The 17,500-nt window shown below is 41.2% G+C and overlaps 1 protein-coding gene and 1 long non-coding RNA gene across 10 annotated transcripts in view; one reads left to right on the top strand and one right to left on the bottom strand.

The window, feature by feature from the left end:
* The window catches only part of LOC135113582 (uncharacterized), a 346,462-nt gene that overhangs the window by 146,803 nt on the left and 182,159 nt on the right, over positions 1-17,500 (top strand). The window contains exon 3 of one of the 3 annotated variants that reach the window (XR_010274888.1): positions 14,183-14,235. The exons of the other annotated variants lie outside the window; for them this stretch is intronic. This is a non-coding gene — a long non-coding RNA (uncharacterized LOC135113582). The remainder of the gene's footprint in view (positions 1-14,182; positions 14,236-17,500) is intronic. 3 annotated transcript variants of the gene reach the window in all.
* LOC135113544 (ras-related protein Rap-1b-like) overlaps positions 1-17,500 on the bottom strand; it is a 229,152-nt gene that overhangs the window by 80,913 nt on the left and 130,739 nt on the right. The gene's annotated exons all lie outside the window — the stretch shown is intronic.

Here is a 17,500-nt window from a genome sequence, read left to right as displayed (position 1 = left end):
AGAACAGACTGGCATGTGAGTGTACTAACAGGCAGAGGAGCAGACAGGCAGATATATTGACAGACACTTGTTTTGAGAGGCACAGTGTATTGACCGGCAGACAGACAGACAGACAGACAGGTGACTGAAATACATGAGGTGTGTGTATTGATGGTTAGGTAAACACAGGGACTAATGGAAATATAGGCAGACAGACAAATAGAATGACAAAGAGGATTAATGGATAGAAGTGCATTTACTGACATATGAATCAATGAGACAAAGACAAAGAGACTAATAGGAAGATAAATTGATATTTTGAGTAGCAGACAGATAGAAATACGAAAAATAAACAGACACCTTAATTCAGAAATTGACGTACAGACAGACAGGTGGACAAGTAGATAGACAGACAGATGGACAAGCAGATAGACAGTCGAGTAAACGAATTGCCAACGAGTGTTAAATAAAGGGAAATAGACAGATGCAGAATGAGACAGACATACAGACATGCGGCTTACTCCGACGCGCAAACAAATGTTCAAACAAATAAAATACAAACAATTCATAACGTTTTCAAAAATTTTGTATATTTATTTTTAATTCCCATGATTTATTCGTCCAATTTATCGAGATTAAGTATTTTTATTCTTTATTGTTTTTGACTTTTTGTTTTGCTTTATTTTCGTTCCATCCTGTGCTTTGTTATCTTTTAATTTTTCCTTATCTCTGTACCATTTTCTTTTCTTTAGTTTCTTTTCTTATATTCCTCCTTCTCTCCCTGTTTTTCGTCTTTTCCGGTTTCGATCCTCCCTTCTTTCTCTCCTCTTTCCCTTTTTTTTATTTCCTTATTTCTTTGATTTCTTTCTAATTTCTTCTTCCTTTCGTCATTCCCTTTTTAAGTCTCTCATACTTTTTTTAACGTTCCTCTAATTTCACCTTTGCGTCTTCCTTTCCTCCTTTCTTCCTTCACTCATTTCTTCCTTCCTTCAGTCCTATCTTCATCTCTTTCATTCTTTCCTCCGTCTTTTTCTTTAATTCTTTCTTTTACCTATACAGTCACAGTTTTCCCTGCTTCCCCCCTTTCGTTTCTTCCTTCTCTCCTTCTTTTCTTCGTTCGTTCGTTCGTTCGTTCGTTCGTTCGTTCGTTCGTTCCTTCCCTTCCTTCCTTCCTTCCTTCCTTCCTTCCTTCCTTCCTTCCTTCCTTCCTTCCTTCCTTCCTTCCTTCCTTCCTTCCTTCCTTCCTTCCTTCCTCCATCTCTTCCATTCTTTCCTGTATTTATTTATTTTTTGTTTTTACGATTACACTCATTTATCCTTCCTTCTTTCTTTGCTTCATTCCTTTTCTCCCTCCCTCTCTCCTTCTCTCCCTTCCTCCCTCCCTCCGATAATTTTTCCAGGCTTCCTTTATTCTTATTTCCTTTCTTCACATCTCTCTCCTCCACCTAATTTTTCCTTCACTCCCCTTTCACTAACACACCCACTGGCTCATCCGTCCCCTTCTCTGTTCCCTCGTTATCTCCTCCCATGCGCCCTTTAACACGTACACTTTCTTTCGCGTCTTATTCTTGCAGCACCGTCAATATTTTGCCCCGGGCTGGGAAGGGAGAGAAGGGGCGGAGGAAGGAGGGAAGGAAGGAGGAGAGGAAAAGACAAGGTGAGCGGAGGGAGGAGTCGGGGAGGGGAAGAGAGATGGAGGGAGAGAGATAAGAGTGCAGGAGGGAAATGTGGAGGAGGAGGAGGAGGAGGAGGAGGAGGAGGAGGAGGAAGAGGAGGAGGAGGAGGAGGAGGAGGAGGAGGAGGAGGAGGAGGAGGAGGAGGAGGAGGAGGAGGAAGGGAGTGGTATTGTAATGGAAGGTGAGGGGAGAGAGGGAAGGAGCTGAGAAAAGTAAGAGGAGAAAGAGAGAGATACATGAATATAGGATGAAGAAGGGAATAGAAGATTGAATGAGAAGAAGTGGTTGAGGAAGCGACGATAGAGAGAGAGAGAGAGAGAGAGAGAGAGAGAGAGAGAGAGAGAGAGAGAGAGAGAGAGAGAGAGAGAGAGAGAGAGAATACATTATAGCTAGGAGGTAAACAGTAAGAGAAAAAGGAGAAGGAAGAAGAATGAATAAAGGAATGAATGGAAACAGTAGCGGGAGAGGATAAAGTAGAATATATTGGAATAAGAGAAGAGAGTAATGGGAAAGAGGTAGACCGCTGGGCAATAGATGAAGGGTTGTAGGATCAGGGAGGGTTGGGGTGAGGGGGTGAGGACGATAAGGGTCGGGAAGTAGGTAGGATTTGTAGGGTAAGAGGGCAGGTGGGGGTGAGGAGGACAGCAAGGAGCAAGGGTTTGGTAGTAAGGCCGGCACTCCGCCTCCCGCCGCGCCAACACCGTAATGTTATCATGCCGGCTGCGGGGAGCACTAACCCCCAGCTGTTTAGGAAAGAGGGACGGTGGTAAAGTACTCTCTCTCTCTCTCTCTCTCTCTCTCTCTCTCTCTCTCTCTCTCTCTCTCTCTCTCTCTCTCTCTCTGATAAAACTTACTATGTTAATATTCTCACTGCTGTTTCTTGTTTCTTGAGACTTGTCAAAATTTATACTCTCTCTCTCTCTCTCTCTCTCTCTCTCTCTCTCTCTCTCTCTCTCTCTCTCTCTCTCTCTCTCTCTCTCTCTCTGCATCGTATTTGAAAACGCTTATGTCTCATTATGATTATTCTTAAAGACAGATTTTCACTGGATATTTTTAATAATGTATAATGCTTACGAGAATCACGGAAATCACTAAGACACCCTTGAAAATTCTCCAGTAACTTCCACTAGCGCCTGATAAAGGTAGTCGTGGCAAGATCTTGAAACGTTTAAGTATGCCACCCTCTCTCTTACTTCACATCACACCTGCATATAGTGTCGTTCGTGGTGGCGTGAGGACATACTCGTGTTTATTACCCAGCATGCCCTCATATCGATTCCACGTATGTACAACTTGTCCACGTAATCCTTTATCACTCCGCACCCTTCGTCTCACCTCACTCTCAAGTCTAGCACGGTCTGATATTGATTCCACGTATCTATAACTTAACCACGTAATCCTGTCTTACTGCACCCTTCGTCTCACCTCACTCTCAAGTCTAGCACGGTCTGATATTGTTGATTCCACGTATGTACTACTTATTTACGTAATCTTTTGTCATTCTGCACTTTCCAACCTCACTGTCAAGTCTCTAGTACAGTTTTTTCTTATTGTCGATTTCATGTATGTACAACGTATTCATATAACCCTTTATCACCACGCCTTCCTTCTTACCTGAGCTTGAACTCTTCTAATGATATATAGTAAAAAACATAATTGCAGAATACGAGAAATGTTCCCCCATTAGTAAGACTGCTCAGACGTCCAACATTTTAAACTGGATAAAAGATACCATAGAAAATTTAGGCACTATGCATTAAAAAAGAAAGACTGTGGAATAAAAGCACATTATCTTGGTAATTCTTCGACTCCACAGTAACTGAATTTTGAGCGAAGCGTTGTTAGCCTCAGTGCATTCAGACAAGCTGTGTAAGTAGAGTTTCTCTTCCACTTTGTTCTCCTACTGCACTGACTTCCCTTATCCAGTGATGGTACCGATTCATTCATTTATTCATTTGTTCTTTCTTTCTTTCTTTTTCTTTCTTTCTTTCTTTCTTTCTTTCTTTCTTTCTTTCTTTCTTTCTTTCTTTCTTTCTTTCTTTCTTTCTTTTTCTCTCTCTCTCTCTCTCTCTCTCTCTCTCTCTCTCTCTCTCTCTCTCTCTCTCTCTCTCTCTCTCTCTCTCTCTCTCTCTCTCTCTCTCTCTCTCTCTCTCTCTCTCTGTGTGTCACAGCGAAGGAGTGAGAGATGAAGTAAAATGACACAAATGAGAGAGAGAGAGAGAGAGAGAGAGAGAGAGAGAGAGAGAGAGAGAGAGAGAGAGAGAGAGAGAGAGAGAGAGAGAGAGAGAGAGAAGTGTTGGTTAACGTATACGGTTACCTTTCTGGCGCTAATGAGAGAGAGAGAGAGAGAGAGAGAGAGAGAGAGAGAGAGAGAGAGAGAGAGAGAGAGAGAGAGAGAGAGAGAGAGAGATAATGAATAGACAGATAAATGAGTAGATAAATAGATGATTAGATTGACAGAGATAGTGAGACAGACACAAATTGACAGGCTAGCAGACAGACAGGCAGACATATAGATAGATAGATAGATAGGTAGCTGTTTATTGAGCAACAAATGTCTCGATATAATAAATAATAAAGGATAAGCAGACAGACAGCAACAAAAGATAGAAATAGATACAAAGACAAAGACGTATATATTGAATTGATACTAGTGAATATATATAAAGGTTAACAGATAGATAAGTAGATAAATCGAACAAATATACGTAAACAAAATAATAAATTAAGGTATATATGTAAAAAGGAAAAAAATAAAGAAAAGAAATCCCTCCATCAATAATTAAGCATGAGTAATAAAACAGACACTGAGTAACAGCGTCAGTAACACACGGGCGGGGCAGGCGTGTTTAATGAGCCTTGTGATGTGCACCTGGATAGCCCGTATGTCAACAAACACCTGGCAGGGGATGACGCAGTAGTGTGACGCATGGGAACAACACAACACCTGCGCCTCACACACACACACACACACACACACACACACACACACACACACACACACACACACACACACACACACACACACACACACACACACACGGACAGAAGTATATATAAGGTGCCGGTCCAGTTCCAGGAAAGGTTGCTTGTCGTGGTCGTTCCAGGCTTCCAGATGAGGCGAAGATGAGTCGTCCTCGTGGTAGTTTTTCTTTAGTTACCCCGTCACTTCGTCACCTGTTGTTCCTCGTTTTCTTCCCGATTTTTAGTTTGTATTTTTAGCTCGTCTCTTTCATTGCCTTTAGTTAGTCTTGTCACAATCTCCGGTTCGAGTGATTTATTAACCAAAATTTTTCTTCTCCTAGGTTACCTTTATATTTTTCTAGTTTATTTTATATGTTCTAGCTCAATTAAACATTTTCATCTTCAGCTTTTCCTCATCTCTTCATGTTCCCTTTGTCTTTCCCGCGTTTTCGTCTTCACCTCTTCGTCGTCTTCATCTCGCCCGTTCTTGTGTGATGTACCTCATCTCCTTCAGTTCGTTAATCCCTTCCCCATCTTGTTCTTGTCTTCGCCTCGTCCTCATCCACTCGCCCGCAGCGGCAAGGTTTAATTTCTCGTGGAGTCATTGAGTAATCCACCTTTCTAATCCAGCAGCGTGTCGTCCTCACATCCAGGGCGACCTCCACCTTGCAGTAATGCATTTCATTAGATTTCTGAGGCTTCACAGCACACAATGGAGTGAGCAAGGATGTGTCACTCAGCCCCTCGTGAACAGGCCTATTGTCACCTGCTGCCCGTGTCGCTGGGGCTGTTCCTGTCTCCTCGGTCTGTTTCTGTCTATGTCAGGATTCTTCTTGTTCTTGTTCGTTTTGTCGTTCTTGTTCTCCTTGCTGTTTTTTGGTGACTTTCTTGCAAGTTCTTATATCTTTTCCATTTTTTGTTCAATGTTTATTCATGGTTTAAGTTTTTTTTTTTTTAAATATAAACAAGAGTATTAGTGCAGCATTGTGAAGTTTTATTTCTTTCTTTTCTTCTCTTTCTTTTTGTTGTTTTCTTTTCACTATCAACATTATGACGTCCTATTCTTCTTACTCCTCCACCTTCTCCTCCTCTTCCTCCTCCTCCAAGATAGATGGTAAAAGATTCACGTCAGACGAAGCTAAGCACTTCATCAACTGGGCCATTAACGTTCGGAGCTCTTGATCTCCTTACGTCGTCCATCGCACAGCAATACTACCGCGCTCCAGAACAGACTGGACAAGATTTTAGACCCACAACTGAGCTTCTATTCCCTGTCATATGAAACTGCAATGAAAATTTGTTCAGGTTCACTTTGGTATGAGTCACAGCCACCGTAATACCACCACAGGCACCACCACGCTCACCACCACTGCAACCACACGCATCACTCACCAGTATTCACCACAACTACATTCACCACACCACACCACACTCATCACAGCTCTTCCTATCCTTTCCTCCTCTGTCGAGCATCGCGTAGAAGTAGAAATAGTGGCTGTTCTCATCTCCTGCCTTTAAGAATATCCATACAGTCTATCCACACTACACTACATCTTTTCCTGTGAGGCCTGGGTTTGTGTGGGAGGGGGAGCGGTGGGTGGGGTGAAGCCTTCAACTTTGCTGTCCATTTTCTCTTACTGTATGCTTGATAGTGTAGTTCCCAAAACCACCTCCGTAAGGGTCATCAGGTTTGTTGGTGTTTGTTCTTCCTTTGGGTCCTTTGTATCGTTGTTGTTGTTTGTTCTTCCTTTGGGTCCTTTGTATCGTTGTTGTTGTTGTAGTTGTTGTTGTTGTTGTTGTTGTTGTTGTTGTTGTTGTTGTTGTTGTTGCTGCTCTTCTTCTTCTTCTTCTTCTTCTTCTTCTTCTTCTTCTTCTTCTTCTTCTTCTTCTTCTTCTTCTTCTTCTTCTTCTTCTTCTTCTTCTTCTTCTTCTTCTTCTTCTTCTTCTTCTTCTTCTTCTTCTTCTTCTTCTTCTTCTTCTTCTTCTTCTTCTTCTTCTTCTTCTTCTTCTTCTTCCTGACAATCCTTATCCTAATCTTCTCTCTCACCCCCCTCATCATATTCTCCATTCTTCTCCTCCTCCACCAGTATTACAATCACTATCGTCACGGGTCGATATTTTCCATAACTCTCCTGCACCCTTTTCTGTCTGCCTACCACCACCACCACCACCACCACCACCACCACCACCACCACCACCACCACCACCACCACCACCACCACCACCACCACCACCACCACCAGCCTCCTTATCACCGCTTGCATTCCATCCCACGCGCACTCCCCTCAAAGCACTCCCCATCACCCTTACCCGCGAACAGGCGCCACCTTTTAAGAGCAGTGGGAGTCTGCCTGCCTGCGTTCGATTTCCTTCTCAAGATCTGCGTCTTTCAGGGACGGCCTATGCACGTCAGGTTGATGCTGCTGAGAGAGGGAGTGTGAATGACAAGTATAAGAAAATGTAAAGGGGGAGTGTTAGTATTCATAAGGAGTGTTACGTAGTATAAGACCATATTAGTGGATAAAATGAAGGATAAGACTGCATGAAGGGGTATAAGGGAATATTAGACAGTATAAGTATGTGAATCAAGTGCCTATAAGTGTCATAGTGTATAAGGGAAATAAAGGAAATATAAGGAGCGCAAGTACCATGATGTATAAACGTAAGGAAGTATATAGTTACGTGTAAGGGAATAGATGGAAGTATAATGAAGTGTTGGGAAGTGTAAGGGAGCCCAAGAGATTAAAATGGAGTGTAAGGAAGTACGTATGAAGAGGTGTAAGAGGGTGTTAAGTATTAGGTTAGCTTAGGAAGTAAAAGAATAAAGGAGCATATAAATATCTTGATGTCTAAGGGAATACAGAAGAGTAGAATGGAGTACAAGTATCTTAATGTGTGAATGTAAGTGAGTAGGTAGCGGTATAGGAAAGTTTAAATACGAGGACAAGGGAAGTGTAAAGGGAACACAAGGGATTAAAAAAGTAACGGAGTACAGGAAAACATCATGTAGTAGGGAGACTGAGGGGATGCTTCAGTTGTTAGAAAGAGAGAGAGAAAAAGAAAGAAAAAGAAAGGAAAAGTAAAGAAAAAAAATGAAATAAATAAACAAACTAATAATAAGTACGTGGCAATAATAAAAAGTATAAACTGGTACAGGGAAATGCAAGGCAGGATAAGGAAGAATAAGAGGATATTAGAGAGCAAATATATCAAGGAGTATTAAGAAGAATAAGAGAAGAGTATTAAGAAGAATAAGAAAATATTAGAGCAAATATATTAAGGAGTATCAAAAAATATAAAATTGATATATAAGAAAGCAGGAAAACAAAGAGTAAGAGGATATTAGGGAGCATAAATACAAAGAAGTACTAAGAAGTATAAAATTAAAATATAAGATTACCTCCACCTCAGCGTCACTCTCACGTAACGCTTGCTGTACTGGAGACTCAAGGTAAATAGTAACACCGCCTGCACCCTTTTGTTTCCCTCTCCTCGCTCTGTGCCCGCCTGGATCCCCACTGGAAGAACAAACAGCACGAGCCTCCTGTACCCTGAATGTATTATCAACGCGTCACGGCGGCACACTACACGCCGAGGAAATATGAAAGGATTATGTAGCAACACATGAGTCTGCAGTCTCACTTTTTTCAAGATTTTTCTTTTATTGTGTCTTACTTGCTTTTATTTATTTATTTATTTACAATGTTTATTTACAGTGTTTATTTTAGAAAGATATCAACACTTTTTAATACTGAGTTATTGTCGTTTCATTTACTTTCTCTTTCTTGGTGATACTTACGTACAACCACAGATATGAATGCTCAATGGAAATCTTTTCATTAATTAATATCTAAAAGTTGTGCAAGAATGCGTGCCTATGAAAAATCGTCGTCCCATTCAAAACGTTAAGCCAAAGTGGTGGAACAAACAAATAGGTGAATGTCTGCGCGCCAAGAGGACGCCCATAACAGATTAAAATCATACAGCAATAACGAAGAATGCATCAGATACAAAGAGTTAAGATGTAAAGCGTAGAGGTTAATCAAACACAGCAAAAAGTCCACCGAATTACACGTTGCAAACCAAAGTAAGACGAACCCAAAGGAGATTTATAGGTTTTTCAGGCAAAAGAGATTGATTACCTCAACTATTGGACCAATTACCGATGAAAATGGAGACCATCAACGAAGAGGAGGGAATTAGTAGCATCCTTAACACTTTCTTTGCGTCAGTTTTTACAGCAGAAGAACTCAACGGCATCCCTACGGTGCCAGCAGTCCAATTAAATAACAGCAGTGCCCTCAGTAGTAGTATCATCATAACAGAAAGAGACGTGTCAAAATGTATTGATAAAGTAAGGAAGTCACCAGGACCTGATACGATCTCACCCTGCATCTTAAAAGAAACATAATCCGAACTAGTTAAGCCACTGACCTTATGTTCATTAACTCACTGCAGTCCGGTACAATGCCTGATAAGTGGAAGCTCGCTGACGTAACCCCGTTTTTTTTAAAAAGGCAGTAAATCTTTACCATGCAATTACCGCCAATAAGCTTAACCTCAGTCTTATGCAAAATGCTTGAAACATTTATAAGAGACAAACTTGTTAATCACTTAGAGGAAAACAAGCTATTTTAAAATACTCAACACGGCTTCCGAAACAAACGCTCTTGTTTGACGGACCTCTTTGACCTCTACAATATTCTGAACCAGTATGACGAGAGTAAAGCGGTAGATGTAATATATCTTGATATTCAAAAGGCCTTCGACAAAGTCCCCCGCATACGTTTACTGATTAAATTAAAATCACACGGTATCCAAGGCGACGTGTTGCGATGGGTAGAAAACTGGCTAAACAACCGTAAACAAAGAGTAGTAATAAATAGAAAAGCATCCAAGTGGACTAACGTAACCAGCGGGGTACCACAGGGATCAGTCTTAGGACCTGTTCTTTCCTTTGTTTATATAAACGACATAGATATATAATATCGAAGTTTGTTGATGACACCAAAATAGCGAATTATGTAGTCTCTAACAAACAAGTAATAGGAATGCAGAAAAATCTAGACAAGTTGTCAGAGTAGGGGCAAACCTGGCAAATGAGTTTTAATGCAAATAAGTGCTAAGTGCTTCACATAGGGTATCGAAACGAGAAAGGAAAGTATATTCTAAATGGTACCCAACTTAAAAGTGTTGACAAAGAAATTGATTTAGTAACAATATCGAGTAACCTGAAATGTAGGCCAACAACGTTCAGGAGTCATAAAAAAGGCAAACAAAATAATTGGCTTAATCGGCAGATCTTTTGAATATAAATTTAAGGATATAGTCCTCACTTTGTATAACTCTTTAGTCCGTCCCCTTTTGAAATATTGCGTTCAAGCACGGTGCCTCTACTACCAGAAAGTCATTGATAAATTAGGAAGAGTTCAGCGTAGAGTAACAAATATTATACGTATCAAAATTAAGAAACGAACCATACGAAAAGCGTCTTAAAGAATTAATTCTATACCCATTAACACAAAAAAGACTAAGAGGCAACTTAATACAGGTGTTTAAAATCATCAAAGGCATTGATAACATGGACTGCAGTAAATATTTAACAATAGATTTTTCAAATTACACGCGAGGAAACGGTTGCAAAATTGTTTGGAAATCCTTCAACTCTCATGACTCAAAAAAATATTTTTTTCCATCGTGTAGTTAATCTATGGCATGGGCTTCCTCGAGCCGTTATAGAAAGCAACACCGTAGATAATTTTTAAACGCCCTCCTGACAAATATTTTGGCTGCAATCCACGCCTAACAGCGTTTGTTTGTTAGGGATTAACTTCCTTTCTTCCAGGAAATGGGGGCACCTTTTTTCATCTTTTTTCATTCTTTCCTGTAAAATTTCCTTAGGGTTTTTCCTTCTCTCTTCCTTCCCGTAAAGTATTTATTTCTGATGTTTCCTATACGGCTTATGCCGGAGGGATTGGAGGGTGGGGAGAGAGCTTTCTGCTTTGCTGTCCTTTCTACTGTCACCTTAATAGTCCTAGATCTGATCACCTCGTGAGGACCGCAAAGTCTGTCGTGGCTTGGGTATCTATATAACTCTCTCTCTCTCTCTCTCTCTCTCTCTCTCTCTCTCTCTCTCTCTCTCTCTCTCTCTCTCTCTCTCTCTCTCTCTCTCTCTCTCTCTCTCTCTCTCTCTCTCTCTCTCAACTTGCCTCGTTTCCCTTTTTCCACTCTTCCCAGTTCTCCCCCTTTCACCCTTTCCTCTCCATTATTTTCAAACGTGAATTGTCTTTCCGATTTCTTTTTATTTTTCCCTCCATTTGTTCTCTCTCTTGCCCTGTCCCCATATCTTTCCCCTCTTGTCTTGTTCCCCCATATTTTCCTTCACCTGTCATCCCTTTGTTTTCTGTGGGCCTGTTCTCTCCACTTGTTCACGTGCCCTTCCTGTTTCCATTTCCTTTATTCTCCTACTGTTCTTCATATCCTGTCCCCAAAAATTTTCGGTCTTGTCCCGTCCATCTTTCTTTAATTACTTTTTTTTTTTTTTCTGTATTTTTCCAGTTCTCCTGTCCTCCATATTTCTTCTCTGGCGCTTTATCTCCATTTTCTTCAATTTCCCTCGTCCCTCTTTTCTTATTACTTGCCGTGCCCTGTTTTTCCTGCCCTGTACTCTAATATTTTTCAGAAGCGTTACATGTTTATCAAATGTACTTTTTGTTTTGGCCTTTTCCAGTTGGCTTTTTAAGTTCTTTGTGGGGGGAAAAGGATCACACGCCGAACCGGATCATAGGAGATCCAGGAAGGGTCACTTGGGGCTCGGTTCTAGCCCACTGGGAGCCTGAAGTAGCCTTGAAATTCATATATACATTCAGATCCCTTTGTGAGGCTGGAGGTTGGCGGGGAAAACTTCCTTGTCTGGGGGTCGTTCAGTGTGTGTGTGTGTGTGTGTGTGTGTGTGTGTGTGTGTGTGGTAGTATGACTTTTTTTTTCCTTTTGTTCCTTCTATCATTCATCTCTCGTCCGTGTTTTCTCTCTTTAAGTTTCCTTTTCCTCCTATTTTATCTCCACTTTTTCTCCTTTTGTTTTGTGTTCGTAAATATTTATCGCATTTCTTGTTTTCTTTCTCAGTTGCGTTCTTTCCTTTTTTCCTTCTTTTTTCTCTTTAACTTCATTTTCTTTGCCACAGTCTCCTCTTCCCTTTGTTTTCCTCTTCCGTGAGAGAGAGAGAGAGAGAGAGAGAGAGAGAGAGAGAGAGAGAGAGAGAGAGAGAGAGAGAGAGAGAGAGAGAGAGAGAGAGAGTTCGTGATATCTTGGCTGGAGCCTGAAAATGGACTAAAAATTTGAAAGACGACCCCAAGGAAACTTCTCTTTATACTTTAATGCATTTGGTATCGTTGATGTGCGAGGGAATCAAACCAGTCGCTATTTGGGTCCCTTGGATGATATTTTCTTTACCGAAGTTCTCGTTGAAAAGAAGTGGAGGTCCGTTTTCTTTGAGTTACGTGACCCGTGGTTGTTTTTTTTATTTTTATTTAATTTTTTCATCACTATACACATATTGGTCTACATGTAAAGGCGACGGGCCGAGGGCAAAACCACATAAACATGAGGTAACTTGTGGTATAAAGCATTAGTTTCCTTTGTGCCGTGGCTGTAGTAGGTCTCTTAAGAATAATATATATCCAGTTTCTGTTATTTCAGCCATTTACTCGTGTTTCCTCCTTTTCATCTCATTTGTTGTTTTACCTGAGTTAGCATTATAGAATATTACATTTCATATATGATTTTATACGTTTGAAAGAGAAGCATTTCAATGTGTTCCTGCATTCTGTTTATCTGCTTGTCTACCTATTTATCTATCTCCATCTATCTATCTATCTACCTATCTATCCATATCTGTCTATCCATATCTGTCTATCTATCAATCAATCTATCAGTCAATCAATCAATCAATCCCTCAATCTATCGATATATCTATCTATGTGTCTGTCTGTCTCTGTGTGTCTGTCTCTGTGTGTCTGTGTGTCTGTCTGTGTCTGTCTGTCTGTCTGTCTGTCTGTCTGTCTGTCTGTCTGTCTGTCTGTCTGTCTGTCTGTCTGTCTGTCTGTCTGTCTGTCTGTCTGTCTGTCTGTCTCTCTCTCTCTCTCTCTCTCTCTCTCTCTCTCTCTCTCTCTCTCTCTCTCTCTCTCTCTCTCTCTCTCTCTCTCTCTCTCTCTCTCTCTCTCAATCTATATCTATCTATCTATCTATCTATCTATCTGTCAATCTGTCTGTCTATCTTTATATCTATCTATCCATCTAACTATCTATTTATCTGTCCATCTGTCTATATATCCTTCCGTCTATCTTTCTTTTCATCTATCAACAAAGATCAAAGGCTGCACAGTAGAAGGAAATAAAGGACAGCAAGGCCAGCCAGGCTTCTCTTCACCGGGAAATAAAGGAAGAACAGAGGTCAGCTCGAGTGTTACAAGTGGCGGAGAGAGAGAGAGAGAGAGAGAGAGAGAGAGAGAGAGAGAGAGAGAGAGAGAGAGAGAGTGTGTGTGTGTGTGTGTGTGTGTGTGTGTGTGTGTGTGTGTGTGTGTGTGTGTGTGTGTGTGTGTGTGTGTGTGTGTGTGTGTGTGTGTGTGTGTGTGTGTGTGTGTGTGTGTGTGTAGGGGCCTAATCTAGCTTGACACAGGTTTTTTCTATTGTGAAAAGTATAAAGGAAAACTTGGAAATATCGACTCTTAATGTAGTAGTATTGTTTTCTCTCTCTCTTTGTCTTCCTTTCTCTTTCCTTACCTTTTCTTTCCCCCCCTTCTCTTCCTTTACTCTCTCTTCGATCTTGTTTAGTTTTCCAATTGTTTTATATACGTCTGTTGGTTTTCTCTTTCACTCCAGTTTTTTTTCCTTTCTCTTTCCTTTCTTCTCTTTTCCCTTAATTCCCTTCATTGATTTTCTCTTATCTTCATTTTCTTCCTTTTCCCTTACTTTTTTTCTTTTTCTTCTCTTCCATTTTTATTTTTCCTTCGTTCCTTCTCCTCCGCTATCATTTGCTTTCTTTCCCTTCATCTTCTTGTCGTCTATCTCCTTTCCTTCCTTTCCCTTTTATTTCTTCTCCATTCCATTCTTTCCCTTCTTTTATTTTTTCTCTTTCTACTTTCCTTTCCTCTCCTCTTTTTTATCTTTCCTTTATTCTTTCTTTCATTCCATTTTCCTCCTCTCTTCTTTCCTCCCCTCCCGTTTTCCTTTCCCTTTGCTTCCCATCCCTTCCCTCGCTCAGTCCCTATCCCTTTCGTCATCCTTCCACCTTACTTTCCCTCTTTTTCTCTTTCCTTTCTTTCCCACTCTCCCTTCCCTTCCCTTCCCTTCCCTTCCCTTCCCTTCCCTTCCCTTCCCCTACCATCCGTTTCCTGCTACATTATTCCTCCATTTCATTCATTCATCATTCGGTTTCCTTTCCCTTCCATCATCCCGCTTCCTTCCCCTCCCTCCCTCCCTTTTCCTTCCTCCACCTCATCTCACCCTCCCTTCCCTCCCGTGTTCCCTTCTCTGTTTCCTTTTTTTCCTCTCTCTCGTTGCAGGTATTAAAAGAAGACTGGAGGCACTTCGAGTAACAGTAATGGTGGCAGCAATGGTAAGCTAATTATTGTAATGGTACTCTGCATATCGAGGAAGGTCTCTCTCTCTCTCTCTCTCTCTCTCTCTCTCTCTCTCTCTCTCTCTCTCTCTCTCTCTCTCTCTCTCTCTCTCTCTCTCTCTCTCTCTCTCTCTCTCAGACATACAAATACGTATACCATTTGTCTGCTTTCCGCCCACAGCTAGAGAGAGAGAGAGAGAGAGAGAGAGAGAGAGAGAGAGAGAGAGAGAGAGAGAGAGAGAGAGAGAGAGAGAGAGAGGCCATTGCTTTTCTTCGATATGTAAATTCTTCATTACCTGGAAGAGGAGGAGGAACAGGAAGAGAAGATGAAGGGAGAAAAAGAGAGGAAAAGGAAGAGCAGAAGATGGAAAAGTAGGAGAATGAGAAGAGAGGGAGAGAGAGAGAGAGAGAGAGAGAGAGAGAGAGAGAGAGAGAGAGAGAGAGAGAGAGAGAGAGAGAGAGAGAGAGAGAGAGGAAAAGTGGGCATGTGATATCTTACTAATAAAAATGTACTTAAGCATTTTTTATCCATCCATCCATTCCATTTACATAAGTCCTCCTCCTCCTCCTCCTCCTCCTCCTCCTCCTCCTCCTCCTCCTCCTCCTCCTCCTCCTCCTCCTCCTCCTCCTCCTCCTCCTCCTCCTCCTCCATTTCCGACGGTGCCTCTCATCCATCTCCCACCCCCTCCATTCAATTCTTTTGTTTTTTCCTCCCGACCAATCTTGACACGTCTTTCACCGTTATTTCTCTCTCTCTCTCTCTCTCTCTCTCTCTCTCTCTCTCTCTCTCTCTCTCTCTCTCTCTCTCTCTCTCTCTCTCTCTCTCTCTCTCTCTCTCTCTCTCTCTCTCTCTCTCTCTCTCTCTCTCTCTCTCTCTCTCTCTCCCGTATCATCTCATCAACTATAAGTGCAATAAGTTTCCCGGAAAGCCTTTATTGTTGCTGTTCTTATGCTTCTAATATCTCTATGTATTGTATCTCCAGTTGGTCATTACTCTCTCTCTCTCTCTCTCTCTCTCTCTCTCTCTCTCTCTCTCTCTCTCTCTCTCTCTCTCTCTCTCTCTCTCTCTCTCTCTCTCTCTCTCTCTCTCTCTCTCTCTCTCTCTCTCTCATTTCCTTTATGTATTTTTCTTCCTTTCTTATTTCTCCTCTTCTATCTCTTCGGTTCCCTTTCTTTCCTTCCACTTTTCCCTTCTCACTTTCTTCTTCGCTTGCTTATACTCTTCCTCTTCTTCACTGTAATGATGAAGATAATTATCGAAAAAAAGTAATGGTCTCTCTCTCTCTCTCTCTCTCTCTCTCTCTCTCTCTCTCTCTCTCTCTCTCTCTCTCTCTCTCTCTCTCTCTCTCTCTCTCTCTCTCTCTCTCTCTCTCATGAATTAATCGGTATCATCTCACAACACAAAACCCACCTCCCCTTTTCCCACATCCTGTCCTCGTCTCAGAAAAAAACAAAAAACAAAACTGCTTTTGGAAGATTTGCGGCTTAAAAATAGAGGGACGAGGGACAGTGCAAGAGGAGGCGGTGAATACTTTAAAAGGGAAAGAAGGCCACAGAGCAATCTCAGCCTTAGGATAGTAAAAATTAGACCGAGTTTTGGAGAGTGCTTTGTCTGATATACGCGCACTTAGGCAGAAGGAATGTTTAGATGGAGGGGGGATGGAGAAAGACGAATGGAGGTGGGGGGAGAGAAGTAGACGGAATGATTGGAATAGATAAAGAAAAAACAGGTGAAATGGTAAAGAAGGAATGGTTAAAAGAGGAATAGGAAAGTAGGGAATTAGGAAAGGGAAGAACGGAGGATTGTGCGATGAAAGTAATGGTTACAAGAAACGAATGCACGTGAATGAGAAGATGAATAAGGAACGTTTAAGAAGCGGGTTAGAAAAGAGGAGAGAATGGGAAGAACAGGTGATAAGAAAACGGAAAAGGGAAGGGAGGAGTTACATAATGGAACGAATGGCTGGGAGAGTCAGAAAAAGTAGATGAAAAGATAAGAAAGGGTTAAGAAAAGGAATAGAAGAAAAATAAGGAAAATGAAAAAAAAGTATAAATTATAAGAAAAGTGGAAAGGAGAAATGAGAGATATATATGATGAAAGAAGTGATTAGAAGAGAAAAAATAAAGAAGGGAAGGCAAGGAATGGACAAGAAGGGGAAAGGAGGGAGGATGGGAAGTAAACGATAAGGAAAAACGAGAAGAAATTAGAGGTAAGAGAGATGAGTGAAGGAAAAATATGATTGGGAGAGGCAAGATGAAGTAGACGGAAACATGAAAATGAAGAAAAAGAGAATTTAAAGTGTAAGATGAAACAAAACAAAACAAAAAAAAAAAAAGAAAAGGAGAAAGAAGAGATAAGTGATAAGACTGTGTGAAGGAACAAATGCTTACGAGAGACTCAGAAAAGTAGATAGCAAGGATAGGAAAGAGAAAAAAAGAGGGAAATGGAAAAGAGGAGGAAAAAGAAGTGAAGGGAACGAACGCCATTAGCTGATGAAGGAAGGTGAAAAATTGAGATGAAAACTTCAGGTAAAGAGAAAAACGAAGTGAAATGAGGGAAAGGAAACTAGAAATGTAGAATAAGGGAGAAGGAAAAAAAAAATGAATAATAGGAAAAAAGTAATGAAAAGGCAGAATAAGATAGTAGAAAGAGGGAAAGAGTACGGAGAAAAAAATAAATGAGAGGAAAAACAAAATGAGGAAGAGTGGTGAGGAAGGAGAAGGAGGAGGAAGAGGTGAGGGAACCTGTCAAATGAAATGAAGAATTGCAAAAGGATGAGGAAAAAGGAGGAGGAGAAAGAGGAGGAGGAGGAGGAGGAGGAGGAGGAGGAGGAGGAGGAGGAGGAGGAGGAGGATGGTGACAAAGAGAAGAATAAAAAGAGGCAGAAAGTAAGATGAAAGACAACGAAGAGTATAAGAAAGAGGGAGGGAAGTGGAATAAAAGAAATGGATAAGAGATAAATGAAGAAAAGTGGAGGAGGGAGTAAGCGAAAGAGAAATGTTAGCCGGAAGGAGAGGGAAGGGAAGAAAAGAAAGATAAAAAAAACCGGAAGAAAAGAAGGAATTAAAGGAAAGGGGGAGGGATTAGAGAGAGGGAAGAGAAAAAGTGAAGGAAGTGGAAGAAACGATTAAGAGAAAAGAGAAAAAGAATAAGAGAAGAGAAAGAGACCGAAGGGAGAGGAAGGAATAGAGGTGAGGAAGGGAAAAGCGGGAAGAGGAAACGGGAGAAGAGAGGATAAGGGGAGAGAGAGAGAGAGAGAGA

The sequence above is a fragment of the Scylla paramamosain genome, chromosome 2 (genome assembly GCF_035594125.1).
Source record: "Scylla paramamosain isolate STU-SP2022 chromosome 2, ASM3559412v1, whole genome shotgun sequence".
Classification (NCBI taxonomy): domain Eukaryota; kingdom Metazoa; phylum Arthropoda; class Malacostraca; order Decapoda; family Portunidae; genus Scylla; species Scylla paramamosain.
The sequence above is the reverse complement of the archived record's forward strand: the minus strand, read 5'-3'. Positions and strand labels throughout refer to the sequence as shown.